General features: G+C 35.4%; 1 pseudogene; it reads left to right on the plus strand.

The window, feature by feature from the left end:
* Positions 1–21,683: 21,683 nt before the first annotated feature.
* On the plus strand, positions 21,684–23,021 carry LOC150021447 (uncharacterized; annotated as a pseudogene).
* Positions 23,022–23,547: the final 526 nt, after the last annotated feature.

The following is a 23,547-nucleotide window of genomic DNA, read 5'->3' on the forward strand; positions in this document are numbered from 1 at the left end:
CTTGCTTTATCATCAGGAGTTAGAAATAATGTTATTTAAAATGTAATGAAATGAACTAGCAAGCAATAAAGAAACAGATTCATAGAAAGTGAGCAGGCTGACAGCTGTGGAGTGGGTTAAGGGGTGATGGGATCGAGTGAAAAGGAAAAAGGACTCACGGACATGAACAACAGTGGGGTGATTGTAAGGGTGAGGAGAGTATAAGGGAGATAAATAGTAATGGAAAAATACAACAAAAAGTACACTTAAAATATATACTTTTTACTGCATGCAAATCATAATCTAAGAATACATTTTTTAATAAAATAGAATTTTAGGAAAAACATAAATTGTAATGAAATAATTTTAAGAAGAAAAAAATATTAATATAACATATAAGAGGAAACTCTTACTTGATTCTATGGCAAATAATCCAGAATGTGCATTTTAAAAATGAAATACTTGGACTTCAAAACATATTTAATCAACTAATTATGAGCAATATTTTGTATTTGATATATTTTCTGATGGGGAATCTACTTTCTATACTCCCACTTGTCAGTGACCATTGAGATCTGTTATATCTGTATTTTTTCATTGGAGAGCAAATAGATTCTAAGTCTCTCAAACAACATTTTCAGGAAGAACAAAAGGAAGTATTAGGTCTAACCTTAATTGCCTAAATTTTCCTAATCTGATGACATAAATTATAATCTAATGACGGAACTAGATTTGTTAAATCTATAGAATATTAGAAATTATCTTCCCATTTTAATTCTTATATATAAAATATCCTTATATCTAAAAATGTATCTTTCCTCAAGATAGCTTCAAATAAGGAGTCAGTCAGCTAAGTCCTTGTACAGAGAAAGAGGCACTTAATTTTTAATCAGTCAGATTCTGATAAAATTAAATATTGTTTCCATTCTCTTTGGAAATGACCTCTAAGACATATCATGCCCCTAACTAATAAACTTGTAACAGATACAAAATTGCTCATGGGGACAGCTGGTCAGAAAACAGGTCTCTGTCATTTCGCAATAGATCATTTATTTTTCAACCCTCCCAAGAGATTACCCCATTGGCAATCAAACACTTTTAGCCATCTGCAGCAGGTAGGAAATAGAGCTAGTTGTGAAATTCTAGTGTATTTTAGTGGTCAAAGAAATATTTGCATAAAAATGTTTTTGGTTGTTTTTGTTTTCGTCTTTTTGATGGGAGTTTAATATGTCTTCAAGAAATGTTCTTTCCCCATTTTCTCAGTCAGGATACCATCTCTTTTCCAAGTATATTCCTGATTTTATTCCCAGAGATGTGAAAGATGGTGTTAGGAATTAGCATTTAATGTAGCCATAAATTATCCTAAGAATTATTAAATAACCATATTTAAAACTGGGATTTCAGCTTCAAGTTCTATTCTTATATTATATCAATTTAGTCAGTATCTAAAAGATTCAATCTTTTTTCAAATTTAACCATTTTCTGTTCACCCTTCTCATCTCTCCCTCTGTCCAACTATCAAGCCTATGTAGATCTTATACACTATACATATGGGCTGCCAGCAAGCACCAAAATTACTATACATGTTTTAGGTAAGTATAATTTTTGTGTTTTTCTGTTTCTTAAAACCATCTAAACTGTAATGGTATATTCAGGACTGTCCAGGTCTTAAAATCTAAATAGCTGTATAAGCAAAACTTCTTACAAATAAACCCTTTAAGACATAAAAGACATACAGATATATCTTGATAGCTATTATATATTCATGTTATAGTTATATTATATGGATGTAATATAATAAACTATATTATATACTCTTTGAATTAGCACCTAATTATCTGCTACTAAGATGAATGAATGAATGTTATTGCATGAGAAATCTAATCATATAAAACCAGCCTATTTTCAAGCAAGACAATTATTACCCCTCTCTAAAGTTGTAAGCCATTCCAAAAAATATTAAAAGGAAATATGAGGGTTTCAAGCAGTGATTTTTAAACATTCCTAAATTGATACAGTGCTATTATTCAAAGGAAATATTGCTTGGATAGTTAGTATGTAAAATAGAAAAAGTTTGGGCTACTTTGGTTGAGGCAGGATAGTATTGCAGGACCTATGCCCACCCTTCTGTCACTGTCATCTCTCTTTGTGACATGATTCACTGCCTCTGAACTCTATGTAACTATAGAGTCCACCTTAAAACTTTATTATGAGAAAAAAAAATGATTATTGCTAAAAACTGTGGTATAGTCACAGTTTATATTATATAAAACATGGGAATAAAATTAAGGCATATTATATTACCTAAAACTTTAAAATTTATTTTACATTTGATATTGAAGATATAATTCAATATGAAAAAATCCTGGAAAACAAAAATAACATAGGTGAAAATATTTAAGTTTTCAAACATTTCAGTTTACAATAAGTTCATGAAACATCAAACTTATAAAATGACAAAAGATGTCAGAATACTAACTTCTTTACAGAAATCAACTAATTAAGGAAAGAAAACTTATTACGAGGAAATGATGGAAAATGAGTCCCCAATGAGTTAATGAGCCCTGGAATAACATTTTCACTGTCAAACCTGCAACTTAGAACACCAGTGGCTTTCATGGCCTCTTGGCAAGAAGAATAGAAGAAAATCATAGAGTCCAAGCAGAGGAGGAGAACTTTCCATCCATCTAAGACTTGGATATAATTGAACACATTGTTGTATAAGAAAAAACAAACAACAACAACAAAAAAATTTAGGAGATATAAGAAGGTTCTCAGAAAAATTGACTGTTTAGCCATTAAATTCTTATAGTTTTGGAGCCAGAATTTCTACCATTGTGGGTGCAAACATTCAAACTCAAAAGTGTAAAGGATGATGAGTTGGTTATATTTTCAAGCAACTGATTGAAGCAAGTAGAAAATATTTCTAGATGACTGCCTTTTAATACAATTTTTAAATAATTTCAACAAATAACATTCATATGAACAAGAGTTCACAGTTTTAAAAGAAATCAATCATAAATAAGAATCATAAAACAATCCAAAAACAGTAAAGACTTAAGATCTCATATGTTGAAATTGTGTGCTTCAAAATATAAAATAAATGTGTTTATATGATTAAAGGCATGCTTTAAAAACAAAGAAAAAATTTAAATAAAAAGAAGCATATTAGGGAATTTTTAGAATTAAAAAATATAGTAATTAAAATTTGAAAAAAAAAGATCTGATCAAACTGCAGAATAGGTTTAAATAAAGAGGAATTTAGTAAAGTAGATTATGTATAGATAATAAAATTATGTAAAATAAGACATATCAACATCTAGAAGATATATATAGAAGAAACAGAGAGTGTGGACAGAGAAAGACAGACTAGAAATTAAGAATCTAGAAGCACATAAAAGAGAAAACTGGAGATATAATTATCAAAGAGAAATAGGCTAATAATTCCTGAATTGAGAAAAGATAAAATCACAGGTGTGAATATCTAAGCAAAGTTCAAGGAGAACAACTAAATACTGTCCTCCTGGATGGAGTGTGGTGAAATGGCAGAACACCAAAAAGAACAAGGAAATATTAGAAGCAGTTAGAGATAATATGGATTACTACAACTAAATGACATTTAGTCTGCCTTTTCAATATCATAATGGAAATAGAAATATAGTAGATAATAAATTCACAGTAATTAGATAAAATAACCATTGTACTAGAATTGTATATTCATTAAATTATCTCTCAGGAGAGAGGCCCAAGTAAAGACATTTCAAAATAGCAAATGTTGTGTTTATTATCAAAGAAGTATCACCAAAAGTTCTGTATCTAACAGAACTTCCTGCAATGATGGAAACATGCTGCATTTGTTCTGTCCCATATGGTAAGCTACATGTGATCTTAAGCACTTGAGATATGAATACTGTGACTGATAAACAATACTTAAAATTTAAATTTAAGTAGCTACTATGACTAATGGCAATGTATTAGACAGCCAGTACTAAAGAATATAATTTAAGAAGAAATGATGTGCAAAGAGATTAGCAACATTATGTATAAATATTAAAATATTTAAAACTATAAAAATGCCAATGTCTTATTTGTGCTGTTAAGAGAATCAAAGAAAAGAACTGAAATTATAGGCAGCAATGTGATCTGGCAAGAAGATAATTACATTTAAAACATCTTAAAGTCCTTGTTCAGGTGAAGAGTAAATTAATATTACCTTATTTTTTGATAAGCTAAATAGTTATAGTAAATTCTAGGAAAATTATAAAATGAAAAAAAGCTAGAAAATGTAATTTCCAAACCAGGTGATACATAAAAAAGAGTGGGTGGAAGGGACAACAGAAGCTAGAAGAGACAAGAAACATATTCTTCCCTAAAGCCTCCAGAGATATGGTGACCTGACTGATATCTTTATTTTGACAGGTGAAAATGATTTTGGATTTCTAGAAACCAGAACTGTAAAAGAATACATTTCTATTGTTTTAAGCTACCAAGTTTGCAATAATTGTTACAGAGGCCACAGGAAACTAATATACCCTAAAATTTAGCAGCTAAAACAACAAACATTTATTTTCTCAATTTCTCTGGGTCAGAAATCCAGCAGTGGCTCAGCTATATTGTTCTGGCTTAGGATCATTTACAAACCTGTGACCAAAGTGTCTGTAATCACCTCAAGGCTGAAATCCCTCTCCAACCTCATATCTATAGTTATTGGCAGCTCTCAGAAAATTTGCTCTCAAACTCACTCATGTGGTCCTTTCCTCACAGATGCATCAGTACATGGATTTTGGCTTCCCCAGAGGGAGCAATCTGAGAGAGAGCAAGAGAACAGCAAGATGGAAGCCACAGTCTTTATCTAACTTAATCTCAGATGTAAAAATCTCATATAACATATGCAATATTATATTAGTTAGAAGTGAGCCTACATTCAAGGGGAGCACACTCCTCAGGGCATCCAAAGCAGGAGGTGGGGATCAGTGGGGCCCATGTTAGAGAATATCTACCATACAAGCATAGAATTTATGAGAAAACAGTTTGAAACACTGAAGAAGAGTTGTTTTATGTTAGCCCAGGGATGGGTGGGAGTAAGAGGAAATTAGAATTCCAGGTATAATTAGGTATAATTCTGGATATTAAAATATATATACAGGAACCAGAGATCACTGGTTACCAGGGGAAGAGCTAATAGGTAATTGACTAAAATTGATACTTTGGGGGTGATGAAATTATAGTTGATTATAGGTATAGTTACCACCACTGCATATATTTAATTATATATTTCACTCATAAAATTGTACCCCAAATTGGGTCAATTTTAAAGTGAATAACTTATATCGCAACAAACTGAACAAAACTTATTTCCTCAATACAAGCCAGAACTAACATTCAAAAAGCAAATATATCTAATCACATACTAAAATTTCTGGGGAAAGAAAAAATAATAATACACCTCACATTATTTTATGATGTTAGAATAACCTGATTCCCTAAATCAGAAAAGTACACTAAAAAAAACAAAATCAGAAAATTAGAAGTTCATCTCATTCATAAACATGGATATATAAATTCTAAACAAAATGTTAACAAAACAAATACTTTAAAATGTAAAAAACTAATACATAATAACAGAGTTGGATTCATTTGAGAAATGCAAGATTAGTTTCTCAGTAAAAAAAAAAAGATCAGTTATTGTGATTCATCAAAATAATCATAATAGGTAAAAATAACTGTTATAAATTTTAGTATTATTTTCATTTTTTTAAAAAGTACCTCTCAATGAATTAGTAAAAGGACAAAATTTCCTTTTATTGATGTGAAAAATTGGAGTCACTGTTATAAGTAATACTTGTCACAGACTTAAAAAGAAAACAAAATAAAATATTTTTCTAAACTCAGAATAGTAGGGTACTAGTATGAATGAATTTATCCAGTTTGGCAGATCCTTTTGTTTGCTTACGCATAATCCTTTATTTATCTTAGTAGAATCCAGTTTTGTTCAGAATAGCATTGGTATCCTACTATACATGGCAAAGCAAAACTAGTTTAAGCAGTCATGACAGTCTTGCATTTCTTTGACAGACAGGGAATTTAACAGCTTCCCATTGCAGCCAGTTATGGTCCTGTGACCCTATTCTGACAAATGGAACAGAGCACAGGACCACTATTTGATTGGGGTTGCTTCTAGGAGAATTTACTTTCTCTCAAAAAGAAGCATAACGACAAGCGCAAGCTTCTTACTTTGAATGCGAATGAAATGCCTGAAACGGAAGCAAGTCATTTTACACCCATGATACAGAGAGTATCTTGCTGAAAATGATACGGAGAAGGATGAAAAGAGCCTAGTTATGTGAAGACATTGTTAAGCCACATATCAATACTGGGTTGTCTATGTCTAGACTTCTTATCATGGGGCATTACTCATGTCTTCATTGCTTTAAGCAAGTATAAATAAGGAATTTTGTACTTGACAGCTGAAAATACTCTAACTGATAAAATTACTAATTACCTCAAGTTCACTTATAATTAACTGTCCTATTTTCAACTCATGAGAAGGGAGATGAAATAGCTCAGTCCTTCTTTCTCGAATAATAATTATTTGGTTTAAAAATCTTGTATATTTGACAATGTATATTTTCAAAGAAACCATGTTTTATTTATGAATTATTGTGTAACATATTAATCCAAAAATCTAGTGGCCTAACATAGCAATTATTTATTATTTCTCATTACTTCCTATACTTTTTGGTGTTAGTTGACTTAGCTGGATTTTTTTTTTTCTTCAGCCACATGTTGTTGGCTGAGGATACCAATGTTCATTCGTTTGGCTGCCTTCAGCTGGGAGCATGGGTGCGACACATATTTAAGACGGCTTCCTTCACACTCAGCGCCTCCGCTGTGTATCTGAAATGCCTAAAGGCAGGCTGCAGCTTATTATCACCAATCTCTCAGTCATTCTTCAATAGCTTTTACACTTTCTGATGGGCTCTCAAGAGAATAATAATGAAAGATGCCAAGCCTCTTAAGGGCCAAGTTCCGGAACTAGCACATCAATTTTGCCTCATTCTCTTAGGGAAGTAACAATTCAAGATATGCAAAAAAGCTTTGTTGATGATGGAAATTGAAGGGATTATTGGTGGCCATCTGATGACTGGGTAATCGGCCTCAGGAGATATTGTATAAATGCAAATATAGGATTGGCCAAACAGTCTGTTTAGTTTTTTCCATAAAATAAAAGACACATTTTTAATTTCTACCATTTTATTGATTTGGATATTTTGAGTACGTCCTGCATGGTATAATGTTGATTGTTCTCAATTAATGTCTTGATTTTGTCACTATCAACTTCAATGGGTCTATTCGACTGGGGAGCATTATCCAGTGAGAACTCCCCAGCACGAAGCTTCGCAAAACCATTTTGAACATTTTGACACATTCAATCAGTTCCAGAACCTTCTCTGTACACTGCACAAATCTCTTTTTGCATTTCAGTTGAGTTTTCACCTTTCTTGAAATAATAAAACATAATATGCCAAAAATGTTGCATATTTTCTTCCATCTTCAATATTAATATGGCTATACAAAAATTCAGCAATTTTGATAAGATTTTTAATGCATGCTGATATGACAGTTATCACAATACAATCTAACAAAACTGTTTTGAATGAACTTAAAGACAACTAAGCACAACTAGAGCTATCTTACAGAAACAAACAAACAAACAAATTTGTTGGCCAACCCAATGTATATTTTTTACTCTATATTAATTCAAGAGAAGTTATGGTTCTTTCTTGCAGAACAATTATTATAAGTAACCAAATGAATAATAATAGCAAAAGTGAGAGTATACTAAGATTCAACTATTTTTTCATACAATACGTCCATTTATCCTCTCAAACATTTGACTTTTTTTAGACTGGAGATACAATATGGCATTACTTTACACTTCTAGTTTTCAATGGACATTTGTCTTCATTAAATTTTAAAAAATATTTTGTACACTTTCCATAAAAATACAGAATATAAAAATAATTGAAGAACTTTTTTCTGTTACCTAGAGAGCACTTAAAGAAGTAAAACTGCTAATTTTAAGAGAGTCCATAAATGTTAAGTATGCTTATATAAGCATAGATTGCATTAGTAAATTACAATATATTTATTTTATTGCTTTTTTAAATCTTTTAAAATTTATTTTTTAATTATAGTTTACACTCAATATTATTTTGTATTAATTTTAGGTGACAACATAGTGGTTAAGCAATCATATACTTTACAAAGTGCTCCCCCTGTTATTTCCAGTACCTACCTGGCACCATACATAGTTATTATAATATTATTGACTATATTTCCAGTGTTATATTTTATATTTCCATGGCTATTTTGTAACTATCAAAGCTGTTCTTTTTCATCCCTTCACCTTTTTTACCCAGTCTTCCAACCCACTTCCCCTCTGGCAATGATCAGTCCATTCTCTATGCCTATGAGTGTGTTTCTGTTTTATTTGCTTGTTTTATTGTTCTGTATTTATTTTGAAAGAACAACATTTATGTTAGGCCTTATTAAGGTCTTAGTCCATAGAATTGAAGCAAATTTATTGTTTTGCTTTGTGTTGTAAGGAAGTTTCTTGTATTTTATTCAACCTTACAAAACAAGGAAATCCTGTCATTTGTGACAGCATGGATAAATCTGGAGGACATTATGCTGAGTAAAATAAGCCAGACAGAGAAAGACAAATATGTATGGCATCATTTATATGTAGAGTTTAAAAAAAACAAAGAAAGTAAATACTTAAACTCATAAAAACAAAGTAGAAAAGCTCTGGTTGCCAAGGTAGAGCAGAATAGGAAGAGGTTGGTAAAAGGGTACAAATTTTCAGATATAAGATGAATAAGGTCTGAGGATATAATGTAGTATGTAGTGACTATAGCTAAAAATACTATATTGTATAATTGAAATTTTCTAAGAGAGTAGAACTTAAATGGTCTTATTTAAAATGGTAAATATATGAGGTGATGGATACATTAACTTGATGATCTGACTCCTTTTACAATACATACATATATCAAATAATCATGTTATACACTTTAAATATCTGACAACTTTGTCAGTTACACCTCAATAAATCTGAGGGAGAAAAATCTTGAAGATTAGCATGAGAGAATCATCTAAGTATCATAACTTGAAAATTCATATGTATTTTTAAGGGTCTAACAAGCAACTTTTCTATACCATAGAATATATTTTTTCCTGTTTAGTTAATTGTAATTCTTTACTATGTGACTCACTTAAAAAACGAATAGAGACTTCTGGCCAAGATGGGGGCCTAGAAAGACATGCTACATCTCCCTCCTCAACTAAGAAGGGATACAACTACTTCAAAACTGGAGACAACCAAAAGTTCCAGAAAACCAAGCTGAATGGAAGTTCAACAAATAAAGATATAAAGAAGAAATACTCATCCAGACAGGTAGGAGGGGTGGAGCTGGGGTGGAGAGGATGTGGTGCAGTGGCAGCAGCAGCAGGCCAGCAGAAAGCACAGTCAAACATTTTAAAAAGTCGAGAGAGACTCTTGGGGAGCACCCCCAGCACCAGCCCACACACCACACAGCCCACAGTTCCAGCACAAGGGAAAATCAAGCTCCATTGCTTCTGACTGTGCAAACCAGTGGGGGTTGGGGTGGAGGAAGAAATTGCCAAGATCTCAGCATAGTCCCCTTGTTTAAAGGGCCCCCACAGTCCTAGAACATATGCAGACCGAACCACTCTGGGAACATCGGCTAGGGCAACAGCTAGTCAGGTGCCAGGCCCACATAAAAGTGGGAGAAGTGTGTGGAAAAGGGCAAGCACTGAGCAAGCGGCATTGTTCCTTCTCAAATCTCTCCTCCACAAACAGTGCAACAATATGGTGAAATGGGTCGCCCTGTACTGACGAACACCTAAAGGTCCACCCCTTATAATGTAACAGGTGTGAAAGCTCTGCCTAGGACACAGAGGCAAACAAACACAAGAGCCTGTCAAGATGAGACAGAGAAGTATGGTCCAAAAGAGGGAGCAAATCAAGATTCCAGTGGGAGAGCTAAGCAAAAAGGAGATAGCCAACCTAACGGATGCAGTATTCAAAACACTGGTGATAAAGATGCTCACAGGCCTGACAGGTATGCTTGAGTACGGCAAACACATAGGGAAGAAGTGAAGGCTATGCTAAATGAAACAAAGGAAAATCCACAAAAAACCAATGGTGAAGGGAAGGAAACCGTGGTTCAAATCAATGATTTGGAATATAAGGAAGAAAAAAACAGTCAACCAGTACAGAATGAGGAAACAAGAACTGAAAAAAATGAGGAGAGGCTTAGGAACCCTGGGACAACTTTAAATGTGCCAACATCCATAGCATAGGGGTGCCAGAAGGAGAAGAGGAAGAGCAAGAAATCAAAAGCTTGTGTGAGAAAAATGAAGGAAAACTTCCCAAATTTGGTGAAGGAAATAGACATATAAATCCGGGAAGCAGAGAGAGTCCCAAACTAGCTAGACCCATGGAGGACCACACTAAGACACATAATAATTAAAATGCCAACGTTTCAAGATAAAGAGAGAATCTTAAAAGCAGCAGGAAAAAAGCAGAGAGTTACCAACAAAGTGGTGCATATAAGACTATCAGCTGATTTCTCAAAAGAAACTTTGCAGGCAAGAAGTATTCAATGCGACAAAAGGAAGGACCTACAACCAAGACTACTCTATCCAGCAAAGCTATCATTTAGAATGGAAGGGCAGATGAAGTGCTTCCCAGACAAGGTAAAGCTAAAGGAGCTCATCATCACCAAGCCATTATTATATGAAACGTTAAAGCATCTTATTTAAGAAAAGAAGATCAACACTGTGAACATTAAAATGACAACAAACTCACAACTATCAACAACTGATCTAAAAAATGAAAACAAAAACAAACTAAGAAAACAACCAGAACAGGAACAGAATCATAGGTGTGGGGATCATTTGCAGGGTTATTAGGTGGGAGGGGAGAAGGAGGAGAAATGGGGAAATGGTGCAGGGACTAAGAAGCATAATTGGTTGCCACAAAATAAACAGGGAAGTTAAGAATAATATAGGAAAGGGTGAAGCCAAAGAACTTACATGCACGACCCATGAACATGAACTAAGGGGGGTGAATTGCTAGAGGGAAGGGGAGTACTATGAATAGGGGAGCAAAGGGAGAAAAAATTGGGATTACTGTAACAAAAAAATATACTTAAAAATGAATAAGTATTTAATTTCGGATTACCAAAATTTAAAGACATTTAGAATAGGAAATCTCATATTACATTTTATTGGTCAATAATATATTCAATCATCCCTTAGTCTCCTCTGCACACACACACACACACACACACACACACGCGTGCGCGCATCTGCATATACTTATGTATGTATTTGTGTATATAAATACATATGTAGTATATATATATATAACCAGATACATATATACATACACATAAAGAAATTTTAAATGAACTATATAAAGAAAAAGAAAACTAAACAACCCTGGACTTACAGAATTATTGTCATCACATCTAGTCAAAAAGTACAGCTGAGATGGTAATTAGACAGCCACACTCCAACTGACAGGCCTGCAGCTATGTAGCACTCATCCCAAGAATATGACTAGATCTAGATTCATACTGAAAACCAACTTCAAATAGGCTTACTTAAAACAGATTTGAGCTCTCCAGTCATGGAGTGCAAATTATGAAATTTGAGCTGATAGTTATGAAACAATCTCTATCAAACGGTATGTACAAGAAAAGAAGCTAAAAGGTATTGTATATGTTTATGTAGTCACTCTTCAGATTAGAAGTTGTCTTTACAAAAACTGATTTACAGTATTGGAATGTTTGGAAATAGACTAGAATGGAATATACAATGTCTCATAATAATGTTTGATGATGTCTATTGATAATGTTCCAGATATATTTTTGGCTCAAAAAAAGTAAATCAAAATCAGTTCCCTCAATTATTTCTAGGAAAAGTTATACTAAATTTAAAATGACCAAAATATTAAATAACACATAGGTTGTTACTAATAATAAAATCTCCTGTTTATAATCTCACTGAATTCTATATAGTTCCAAATAATACCAATTATAGTAATTAAAACCAAGGTTTGAATAATAATAATTTTCCAATAGAACCCAATTTTTTTAATAAATAAAATTATGCAAGGAGGCAGATCAAAGAAAACTATTATTTGTCAAATGACAGTCCTAACACAAATATCTCTTAAACTCCCTAGACAATGTCTTTCACTCCATGTATACTCTCACCACCTCCATTTTTATTGAAGATTCCAGAAATTTTCCTCCATGGTTTGCTGCCGGTCTTCATTCTTCCAAGAAAATAGGTAGCTTTAAGCCCATGGTCACAGTGGGAATTGACTATAGACAAATGAGTGCCAGATCACACATTACCAGCAAATGTCTCTGCCTTCAGCCAATTGGTTGCTAACATGATTTCCAAGCAAGAATTTTGTTCCAGATCCTGATAGAAGATGGTGGAGGAGTGAGGGGAGGCTGTGCTTTCAGGCTCCCGAGACCCGTCTGTAGTTTGGACTGATTGCAGACAGAACATCTCAGTGAGCAGTTGGACACTGGCAGGAGTCAAGCCTTGGCACTGCTGGATTGGAGAAAAACCATTTGGGAACAACCTATTTGGCTTCCCTAGAGAGGAGTCGGGAGGAGATTGGATCTCTGCCCGCTGGCAGAGATGGGACTCGAGCAGGTGGCATTGGCTCTGAAGGACAGGAGACAGCATACTGCTGTGCAAGTGAGAACATAATTTCCCTTTATATTTTTCTCTTGTGGACTGCGGACAGGGGTGGAAAGTTTGGGGGTGGTAGGACATTCTTGAGAAGCACAGGCGCAGAGGTGCACTTGTCCACTCCCCAACCCTCCTCTTGGGTCGCATGGGCACACACAGGAAAGTGCCCTCATTCACTGGCCCAGGTGCGAGGAGCTGCGAGTCCAGGTGCCCCTTGGACACGCCCCAACAGACATAAGATCAGTGCCCCAACGGGCACAGGGAGGGTCCACTGGACACGCAGAAGACCATGCACAGACACCCCAGGCCAGCTCCAGTGGGCACCAGGCCAGAGCACAGACCACTTGCTCAGGCTCTGCTCGTGCCCACCCAGGGGGATGTGGGAACAGTGGGCGGCTGCGATGCAGGAACAGCTGGTGGCAGCGACTCACAGACACTCACTTCCACTGTGCACAAGTGTCCCAGGCCCCGCCCTAAGAGGCGAGAGACCAACTCCCCAAGTGCAGCTTGGCGGGACTGAGGCTAGCTCTCTGGTGGCCTTGCGTGCACACGGGCACTCAAGTGCGGAAGCACCTCGGCCGGCTTCAATAGGCGCCACTGCTCACTTCCACTATGCCCAAGTGTCTGGGGCACCGCCCTGGGAAGCGAGAGACCAGCTCCCAGAGTGCGGCTCGACAGGCCTGAGGCAAGCTCTTGGGGCGTGCACGCAAAGGCACCTCAGCTGGCTCCAGCGGGTGCCAAGGGAGTGCGCCATGCCGGCCACCACAGGCGCACACCACTGCTACAAAAAACAAGAACATTTGACCCGCCACATTAGACCAGTTGGAAACGCAGAAAAAGAAGACAACACACGAAGGCTGAACTGACTAAAAACATTTCTTTTTTTTTTTCCCCTTCCTTAAAAAATGAAAAAAAGAAGAGAAGAGAGGAAGGGAAAAAAATAATTTTTTTTCTCTAATTTGTTTCATATAATCTCTCCTTCTCATCCTTCCTCTTTAATCATTGTTTATTTGTTTGTGTCTAGTTTAGCCTCCGTTTCACTCTAAATAAATAGAATATAGTTACTTTATAAATCCAATACTATAGAATCCCACTTTCTTACTATATTATGCATTTTTCCATCCTTTTCTTCTATTGTTATTAACATACAATGTAAATATTACCTACTGTCTTGCATAGTCTCAACAATTATTAACCTATCATCCCCTCTCTCAAAAATCATATTTTTCCTCCCTACAATCAACTCTTATCTATTCTTCCTATAGTATAAAAGCTCTAATCTCTCTACATTTATATTAATACTGGCTCGTTGGCTGATGATAGCGGGATAGAGAGTAGGGGATATTTTTGAGGGTGTGGGTCTCCTGTCTGGGCTGTGTGTTTATGTTTTTAACAGTATCTCCACAAAAGAACTCAAGACAAAGTGGATAGAGTGACTCTCAATCAACTAGCCAGAAGGAAGATCCTACCAAAAAGCACCTAAAATATAACCAGACAGCATAAACAAATGATGTAAAGGGTAACCCAAGAACATTAGGCTCAGGAGATCAAAGAAAGCGCACCACTAAAACCCCCAGATCTCCTATAAAGAATCTCATACCACAAAGGTGGGAAGTCAAAGCAGACAAACCCAAAAAACAAAAACAAACAAGAAGAATCCAACATGGTAAGACGCAGAAATAACCTCGCAATGAAAACAAAAGAGGAATCCCCAGAAAGAGAGGTAGATGGAATAGAAATAGCCCAAATGTCAGACACGAAATTCAAAACAATGGTGGTGAAGAAGCTCAATATGCTCGACAACCTTAAAAACAACTATAACAACCTCCAAGGAAGTTACCAGCAGCTCCAAGAAAATTACAGGGAACTTGCAGAGAACTACACCAGCATAAAAGGAGACATAGAAACTATTAACAAGAACCAGGAAGAAATGAAAAATTCAATCTCTGAACTGAAAAACACAGTAGAATCAGTCAAAAGCAGACAAAACAAAGCAGAGGATCAGATTAGTGAGTTAGAAGATAATGTAGAGAAAAATTCCCAGACAATACAGCAAAATGAAAAAAGATTGAAAAGGTATGAAGAAGAAATAAGGGAATTACAGGATAGCATAAAGAAGAACGATATTAGAATAATTGGAATTAAAGAGGGATCAGAAGAACAAGGAATAGATAAACTGATAGGAGAAATAGTGACAGAAAATTTTCTGAACCTGATGAGAGAAAAAGTTATACAAGTTCAGGAAGCACAGAGAGTTTAAATGAAGAGGAACCCCCAAAAACCCACTCCAAGGCACATCATAATTAAAATGGCAACATTCAAAGACAAAGAGAGAATCCTAAAAGCAACAAGAGAAAAACAGCAAATAACATACAAGGGAGCTCCGATAAGGCTATCGACTGATTTCTCAACAGAAACACTACAAGCCAGAAGGGAATGGTCAAACATATGACAAGCAATGAAAAGCAAAGGCCTACAACCAAGAATACTCTGCCCAGCAAGGCTCTCATTCAAAATGGAAGGTGAAATAAGGAGTTTCTCAGACAAAGGAAGACTAAAAGAATACATCTCCACCAAACCAGCATTGCAAGAGATGCTAAAGGGAATATTCTAAGAAAAAAGAAGGAAAAAAAATAGGAGAGGAACAGAGGTACAAAGGAAAATGAATAAATACACGTCAATAATAACCTTAAATGTAAATGGATTAAATGCTCCAATTAAAAGACATAGGGTAATGGAATGGATAAGAAAACAGGACCCACATATTTGCTGTCTAAAAGAAGCACACCTCAAAATAAAAGATTTACATAGACTGACAGTAAAGGGTTATAAACAAGTATTTAAAGCAAACGGACATGAAAAAAAAAAAAAAAAAAAAAACGGGTTAGCAGTCCTCAAATCAGACAAAACGGATTTCAAAGCAAGGGCAATAATAAGAAACAAAGAAGGACATTTCATAATACTTAAAGGAACAATCCATCAAGAAGATATAACACTGATAAACATATATGCACCCAACATAAGAGCACCCAAATACATAAAGCAAATACTAGAAGACCACAAGAAGGATATTAATAACACACTCATAGAAGGGGATTTCAACACTCCATTATCTACAATAGACAGATCATCAAAGCAAAGAAACACCAAAGATATATAGGCATTGAACAACACACTAAACCACATGGACTTAACTGATATATATAGAACTTTCCACCCCAAAGAAGCAAAATATACATTCTTTTCAAGTGCACATGGAACATTTTCAAAGATAGACCACATGATAGGACACAAAACAAGCCTCAACAAATTCAAGAAAATTGAAATTATATCAAACATCTTTTCAGACCACAATGCCTTGAAACTAAAAATCAACATCAGAGAAAAAAATCAAAGACACCTAAACTCATGGAGAATGAATAATATGCTATTAAATAATGAATGGGTTAACAATGACATCAAAAAAGAAATCAAGAAATTTCTGGAAACTAATGATAATGAACGCACAACAGCCCAAAACCTATGGGACACAGCAAAATCAGTTCTAAGAGGGAAGTTCATAGCAATGCAGGCATATCTGAAAAGGGTTGAAGAATCTCTAATAAAAAACATAACCCTAAAGCTACAAGAACTAGAATAACAACAACAAACAGAGCCTAGGACAAAAAGAAGGAAGAAAACCATCAAGATGAGAGCAGAATTAAATGACATAGAGACTAAACAAACAATTCAAAAGATCAACAAAACTAGGAGCTGGTTCTTCAAAAAAATAAACAAAATCGACAAGCCTCTAGCCAGGCTCATCAAGAAAAAAAGAGAGAAGACCCAAATAAACAAAATCAGAAATGAAAGAGGAGAAATCACGACTGATACCACAGGAATACAAACAATTGTAAGAAATTACTACGAACAACTGTATGGCAAGAAATTTGACAACCTAGAAGAAATGGACAAATTTCTAGAAACATATAACCTTCCAAAACTGAATCAAGAAGTAGAAAGTCTCAACAGACCAATAACAAAGAAGGAAATTGAAACAGTAATCAAAAATCTACCTGCACACAAAAGCCCTGGACTGGATGGCTTCACAGGTGAATTTTACAAAACATTTAGGGAAGAACTAACTCCTACCATCCTCAAACTATTCCAAAAAATTGAAGAAGAGGGGAAATATCCCAAACCCTTTCTATGAAGCCACTATTACCCTAATCCCAAAACCAGGTCAAGACACAACAAAGAAAGAAAACTACAAGCCAATATCACTGATGAACACAGATACTAAAATCCTCAATAAAATATTGGCAAACAGAATCCAGCAATACATCAAAAATATCATACATCATGATCAAGTGGGCTTCATTCCAGGGATGCAAGGATGGTTTAATATTCGCAAATCAATAAATATAATACATCACCTAAACAAAATGAAAGACAAAAACTACATAATCATATCAATAGATGTAGAAAAAGCATTTGATAAAGTACAACACCCATTTATGATAAAAGCACTCAGCAAAATGGGAATAGAGGGAGCATACCCTAACATAATTAAGGCTATATATGAGAAGCCTGAAGCCAACATCATACTCAATGGACAAAAACTGAAAACATTCCCCCTGAAATCAGGAACAAGACAAGGCTGTTCACTCTCTCCACTCCTTTTCAACATAGTGTTGGAAGTCCTAGCCACAGCAATCAGACAAGAAAGATTTATAAAAGGCATCCAAATTGGGAAAGAAGAGGTAAAACTATCATTATATGCAGATGACATGATAGTATACCTAGAAAACCCTATGAACTCCACTAAAAGACTACTTGATATAATAAGTGAATTTGGCATAATAGCAGGGTACAAATAAATATACAGAAATCTAAGGCATTTCTGTACACCAACAATAAAATATCAGAGACAGAGACAAAAAAGAAAATACCATTTACTATAGCAACAAGAAACATAAAGTACCTAGGAGTAAACTTAACCAAAGAGATAAAAGACCTGTACTCTGAAAATTACATAACATTGAAGAAAGAAATTAAGGAATATACAAATAAATGGAAGCAAATACCATGCTCATGGATGGGAAGAATCAACATCATCAAAATGGCGATACTACCCAAAGCAATTTACAGATTCAATGCAATCCCTATTAAAATACCAATGACATATTTCACAGACCTAGAACAAATACTCCAAAAATTCATATAGAACCCAAAAAGACCCTGAATAGCCAAAGCAATCTTGAGATCGAAAAACACAGCAGGAAGAATCACAACACCAGATATCAAGCAATACTACAAAGCCACTGTGATCAAAACAGTCTGGTACTGAAATGAGAACAGACATATAGATCAGTGGAACAGAATCCAGAAATAAACCCAGGCCTCTATGGTCAACTCATATTTGATAAAGGGGGAAGGAACATCAAATGGAGTGAGAAGAGCCTCTTTAACAAATGCTGCTGGGAGAACTGGATAGGGACTTGCAAAAAAATGAAACTAGACCACCAATTTACACCACACATGAGAATAAACTCAAGATGGATCAAAGACAAATGTAAGCCGTGACACCATAAAAGTCCTAGAGGAAAACATAGGCATAAAAATTTCATATATCTCACGTAACAATATCTTCACGGATACATCTCCTAAGGCAAGAGAAATAAAGGAAAAAATAAACAAATGGGATTACACCAAACTAAAGAATTTCTGCTCAGCAAAAGAAAACATCAGCAAGATGAAAAGGAAACCAACCATATGGGAAAACATATTTGCCAATGACATCACAGACAGGGGACTGATTTCCAAAATATATAAAGAGCTTATATGACTCAACATCAAGAAAACAAACAACCCAATTAAAAAATGGGCAAAGGACCCGAACAAACACTTCTCTGAAGAGGACATACAGGAGGTCCATAGACACATGAAAAAGTGCTCAACATCATTAGCCATCAGGGAGATGCAAATAAAAACCACAATGAGATACCACTTTACACCAGTCAGAATGGCCATCATCAACAAATCAACGAACAACAAGTGCTGGCGAGGATGTGGAGAAACAGGAACCCTAGTGGACTGTTGGTGGGAATGCAGACTGGTGCAGCCACTATGGAAAACAGTATGGAATTACCTCAAAAACTAAAAACGGAATTGCCTTTTGGACCAGTGATTCCACTGCTAGAATTATACCTGAAAACTGCTAAAACCCTGATTCAAAAGAATTTATGCACCCCTATGTTCATAGCAGCACTGTTTACAATAGCCAAGTGCTGGAAACAACCTAAGTGCCCATCTGTAGATGAGTGGATCAAAAAACTGTGGTACATTTACACAATGGAATACTATGCAGCAGAAAGAAAGAAGGAACTCCTGCCATTTGCAACAACATGGATGGAACTAGAGAGAATTATGCTTAGTGAAATAAGCCAGGCAAAGAAAGAAAAATACCATATGATATCACCAAATACAGGAAATTAAAGAGCAACACAAACAAACGAACTAAATAGGACAAAGAGCAGAATAGCAGTCAATAGGGGTGAGGGAGGAGGGAGAGAAGGGGGATAAGGAAGGGAAGGGTTTAGTCAAGGAACGTGTATAAATGACTCATGGACATGGACAATGGGGAGGGATATGATTGTGGGAGAAGGGGTGGGCTGGGTGAAGGAGAGAAATGGGGGAAAAATGGGACAACTATAATTGAAAAACCAAAAAAAATTAATTAATTAATTTTAAAAAATGTTCTGTTCCATTGATTTTGTGGCACTTTGAAAGTTCTTGGGCATTTGACCTGTGAATAAAGGAACAAAAAAGACAAAATCAGGGCTATACTTATCTCTATCATTTAAATTTTTTCTCTGTTTACCTGTTTTTCCAAGCAGGACCCTGTTGTTTTTTTGCCTGAATGGTTTCTGATATAATAAATTTCCTTTTATTTGTTTTCTTGTCATCAGTCTGATTTGGGTCCTCAACCGTCCTTTGTTTTATGATGCTATAAATCAGGACACATATTCTTTGTATGGATCTCAGCACTACTTTGACAAATAGCTATTGAAAATCCCCGAGGCCTGACCATTCCTCTATTTCTCCTGTCTGGCCTTCCATTGGACCTTTTGGTCTAAGCCTTCAGAAATCTGTTTTGCCAATGATGCTTTGACACTGTCAAGCAGTTGTTATCGTGATCTCTTCCTTCTCACCACCATCTCCTGCAACATGTTCACCATCACCCTCTTATAGTGCAGTTTGAGTCTGTTCAATTGTTCCAATAAAGCACCATTCTCAAATTACATTCCTGCCCTCAGTCTAATGAAGATAAACTGTTCATAGAATGTCTTTTTTTTTTTATGATGGTGATTCAGTGTCATATTTAATACAGTAATGTATTTTTTTTTATTTGGCACATTTTCATTAACAAAAATAAATAAATTTGGATGTCTTTTACCATTAGCACTTATTATTGCTTTTTCCTAAGCTCATTCACAAAGTACATTATCCCTTGAATTTGCAATCTTGAAGCTAATAATGAGGATAAGAAAAATACTGTGCTCTGCTTCACCTTCCTTACCCTCTAGAATTTAAATAAATTTCCCAGGAAATTCAGAGGTACACTTAGGCTAAAGACCCATGTTCTGACTTTGAGTGATTAAGAGATTGAGGAAGAATCCTTCATTCCATAAAATAAGTGGAAAAACAAACAAGCAAAAAGTATGGAGAAGATAGTATAAAGACTAATTGAATGAGCACAAGATGATGAAAAAAAGAGCTCTCAATTCATTTCAAGACTTCTGTTACCACTGTAATCTCAGTACACTCTGAAAAAAAAAAGAGTATCAATATGTATTTAATGGAATAGAATTAAAATATTATTAGACCATTATCTCCTCAGAAATTGGAGAAGTGCCTATGCCTACATCTTTTTCTTGTTATTTATAACCTTTTAAAAAGCAAATGAGCCCTATTTCGCAAGAGAAATCTTACAGCTAACCCAATATTAAAAAATAAATAAACAACTAAATAAATAAATATACAAAAACATCTCTGGTTGAGTAAAGTGGGAGCCATTGGGTCTCATTAGCCTCTTTCCTGACATTCAAAGCCATGACAACCCAGTCATTTTCCCCTGAGAAAAACTTAATTATCTCTAGTTTCTTTACACTTATATTTATGACTTCATCAGTGCCTGATACCAGCCTACTGCCCTGACTTATATCCCACATTTGTCTTACTTGGCTTTTTATTTTGTTCTGTAAGCCAATTTTCACCTGGTCTTCATTTGGTTACCCAAAGCACTAATTAATACACATGATCTTTAACTGTCACTTACCTTTACCATTAGCTTAGTTTTAGAGTTTAGTTCCTCATAACTAAATTTACCTGCATGCAATGTGTGTGTGTGTGTGTGTGTGTGTGTGTGTGAGTGTACGTGTGTGCATATGTGTGCATGGGCATGTATGTATGTGTGTGTATGAGATGGAAAGGGAGCCACACAATAGAGGGGAATTATGAGGTTCAACCTAAATATAATTGAGAGCAAGTATACATTTTAGCTAATTCAGATTACTACAGTTAGGCTTAATGCAGTCTACAATCTCTGCCATCAATTCCAAATATTCCAGGTGCTTCTGCCAAACTTTGCCACTAAGGCTTGTGGTTCTGTGGCCCATTGGATTCCATATCTTATCCATACCACACAGAAATACATCCCTACTTATGATGAGCTGCTCAGAGCTTATCTATTCTCTGTTACTCTCATTGGGACTCTAAATTAATTCTATTTTATTCCCTAGACTTATTGTTCTCAAACATGACAGTAGTGATATAGTTTTTAATCTAGGTAATTAAACATACAGTATCTCTTATTGAGAGTATTCTTCATGACATTTTAAAAGAATTTTCTATCCTCCATGGAAGTCCTGTTTTCTTTTGCCATGCCAGGGATTGTATCTCTCTTGTCCTTAAAGTCCCACGTTTCTCTGCTCATCTGTCGCACTTTGATCTGTACTGGTTGTGGGAGTTGCAGGAAGGACTCAGAGAGACTCAGAGATTCAGAAAACCTAGAAACGGACTCAGTGGCCTTGGAGGATGTTAATGTGAAATTCAGCATGGAGGAGCAGTCTTCCTCCTGAATCTGACCCAGAAGGAACTCTACAGAGACGTGATGAAGGAAACCTTGAGGAACCTGGCATTAATAGCATGTGTTTTAGAAGAAAAATGGGAAGACCATGGCAGTGAAGATCAGTATGAAGAGTATGAAGAACGTGGGACAAATCTTAGCAGTCATATGGTAGACAGAATTTGTAAAATAAAAGAAGGTAGGCAATGTGAAGAAACCTTCAGTCAGATTCCAAACCATAATGAAAAGAAGAAAATGGCTACTGAAATAAAACTACCTAAATCCAGGTTGTATAGCCAAGTCTTCATGCATCATTTATCCTTTAATAGTCACATTAGATCCCTCATTGGACCAAAACTATACCAGTGTCAGGAATATGAAGAGAAGCCTTATAAAAGTAAGGCACGTGGGAAAGCTTCTAAGCAGCACTGATGTATTAGAGTACATGAAAAGCCCTTGAAGGTACAAAATGTGGTAAGCCTACAGGTATTCAAGTAACATGTAGACACACAGAAACTCATACTTGAGAGAAATCCTATGAGCATCAGAAGTGTGGCAAAGCCTGGAGTTCTCTCACCATATTTAAAAAATGCATGATGAAGCATGCGAGAGGTGGACCTTTTAAAAGTAAGGAATGTGGGAGAGATTTCAAGTATTAAAGAAAATTTCAGAGTCATAAAATGACACACAGGGGGGAAAAACTCTATGATTGTAAGGAATGTGGTAGAGCCTTCAGTTTACTTACATATCTTAGAAAACATAAAAGAACTCATAATGGAAAGAAGCCTCATGAATGTAAGGAATGTGGTAAAGCTTTCCATTATCCCACTTTTCTTAGAAATCATGAAAAAACTCATACTGGGGAAAAACCCTATGAATGTAAGCAATGTGGGAAAACCTTAGTCATCCCAGTTATTTTCAAATGCGTGAAAAAACTCGTAGTGGGAATAAACCATATCGATGTAAGCAATGTGGAAAAGCTTTCAGTTGTCCCAGGTACTGTCAAGTACATGAAAGAAGGCACAGTTGAGGAAAGGCCTACGAATGTATAAAATGTGGTAAAGCCTTTGGTCACCCAAGTAGTTACTGTGAACATGTGAAAACACATTGTAGAGATAAACCCTGTTAGTGTCAAGAATGTGGGAGCACCTTCATTTGTCTGTCAGCTCTCTAATCACATACGATAATGTAGATTGGAGGTGGACCCTGCAAATGTGAGGACTGTTGGAAAGCACTTATTTCTTCCAGTTTGCTATGAAGAATGAAAGAGCTGTCAATGTAAAGATTGTACAAAAGCCTTCCATTGTCCTAGCTCTTTACAAAATCATGAAAGAACTCATACCTAAGCACAGACTATGGATATAAAAAATGGGGGAGAGCCTTTCATAGACTTGTAAGAGTACACACTGAAGACACATTGTATAAATGTAAAGAATATAGGAAAGCCTTCAGCTGTCCCATTTCTCTGGAAAGTCATTAAAACAAAAAACAAAACAAAACAAAACAAAATAAAGCAAAACATAACAAAATCCACCTCAAGTAGACACAATTCTACTGAATATAAACAATGTAGGAAAACCTTCATTTTGCCTCACATCCCCACAACCCCATGTGAGAATGTACACTGGAGAGATACCTTATAACTGAAAATAAAG

Source organism: Furipterus horrens, unplaced genomic scaffold, assembly GCF_987537825.1.
Source record: "Furipterus horrens unplaced genomic scaffold, mFurHor1.1.pri manual_scaffold_1, whole genome shotgun sequence".
Taxonomy (NCBI): domain Eukaryota; kingdom Metazoa; phylum Chordata; class Mammalia; order Chiroptera; family Furipteridae; genus Furipterus; species Furipterus horrens.